This window comes from Orycteropus afer, unplaced genomic scaffold (genome assembly GCF_000298275.1).
Source record: "Orycteropus afer afer isolate SDZICR_OR568_19922 unplaced genomic scaffold, OryAfe1.0 scaffold00184, whole genome shotgun sequence".
In the NCBI taxonomy this organism is placed as follows: domain Eukaryota; kingdom Metazoa; phylum Chordata; class Mammalia; order Tubulidentata; family Orycteropodidae; genus Orycteropus; species Orycteropus afer.
In genome coordinates, this window is record NW_006921771.1 from 969,276 (window position 1) to 970,986 (window position 1,711).

Sequence of the window (1,711 nt, forward strand, 5' to 3'; positions counted from 1 at the left end):
TGTCATGCTTGGTAGGGTGGAGGGTCAACGAAAGAGGGGGAGGCCTTCAATGAGATGGATTGATATGGTGGCTGCAATGATGAGCTCAAGTATAGCAGGGATTGTGGGGCTGGCGCAGGATAGGGCAGTGTTTCGTTCTGCTGTGCATGGGGTCACTATGAGTCGGAAATGACTTGACGGCACTTAACAACAACAACAACAAAAGAAAAATTAACCTACTATGTCCCACAGTAGCTCTATCTAGTTATGCTTCCGGTAGTCACAATAATTAAAAATTAATTATAAAAAGCCTGCTGAAATAAGGTTCTTATCTTTCTTAGATCTTCTTGTACATTTATAAATAGTTCTGTGGGTATAATTAAGAGAGCCTTAAAACCTGGTGCTATGAATAATCTAAGGCTCCCTGTGGTCGAGTTGGATCCAACTCATAGCGTCCCCTCCTTGGTTTCCCTAGACGATATCACTATGGGAGTAGATTGCCCAACTTTTCTTCCAAGGAGTGGCTTGATGGGTTTGAACCACCAGCCTTCTGGTTAGCAGGCAAATGCCTTAGGCACTATGCCACCAGAGCTCCTAAGATAGCAACCCAATAAAAATTTGTTTATTAATTATCTTAAAGTCCACTCTGATGGTATTTTAGAATTCTGCTTTCTCTGTGTTATTATTTTCAAATAAAATTTTAAAATTCTTGCCATTGAAGGGAGATTGTTCTAGAATCAATGAACATTTTGCAGTCTTGCAGGTTTTTCTGTTGGAAAAGGGAGTGGTATAAAAATAATAAATTTTATGAGATTTTCAGAGAATTTTGAGTTGTACAAGTAGAATCATATCATGAAATTTATTTACATTAATATTTATATAAAGTGGTTTTTGTGTTGTTGTGTGCCATCGAGTCAACTCCGACTCATATTGATCCCATGTGACAAAATAGAAGTGACCTATAGTGTTTTCTAGTCTGTAATCTTTATGGAGCATATTACCAGGTCTTTCTTCTGCAGAGCTACTGAGTGAGTTGAACTGTCAACCTTTTGGTTAGCATTTGAGTACTGAATTTTTGTACAATCATGGATCCTTCTAAAATGGTTAGCCTATGTAAAGTAGAAACAGTTCTATACCTGCATGTACTAAGCAGCTTCCTTTCTCATTTGTTTAATTCTGATAATCTATATTTAATTTTTTTTTCCCTGAAAGGTAGAGTATTATGTGCATGAATACACACATACAAGTGCACATATGACTGTCCATATACGTATGAATATTTTCATTATATGTACATATATTTGCTTATACATGCATATAATAGAAAATAAAATAGACACATTGGATGTTTACTACAATAATGAAAGTCTTTGTTGGAATCACTATGGTGACATCAGAATGCACTACTAACCGTACTATGACTGAAGAGAATGGACCGTTACAAAGTCAAATATCAAAGCTTGGAATAAAGCTCAATCACAAATCCTAAATGTGTTTCTTTACGTTAATGAGTAATTTGATCCAAGAAAACTTTACCTTTCTTCCATGTTAGTCCAAAAATCCACAACCTTCTGCTCATAGGCATATTTAGTCTTGCACATTTAAACATATTTATTTGAAATTATCATTCAGGAGATAAATAACAGAGCCAAGTTTTGACAAGCAGAACTGTTCTTTCTGTTCTTCAGTAGCTCAAGCTCTATGCTTTCTATTGCTCTGTCCTAGTATAATC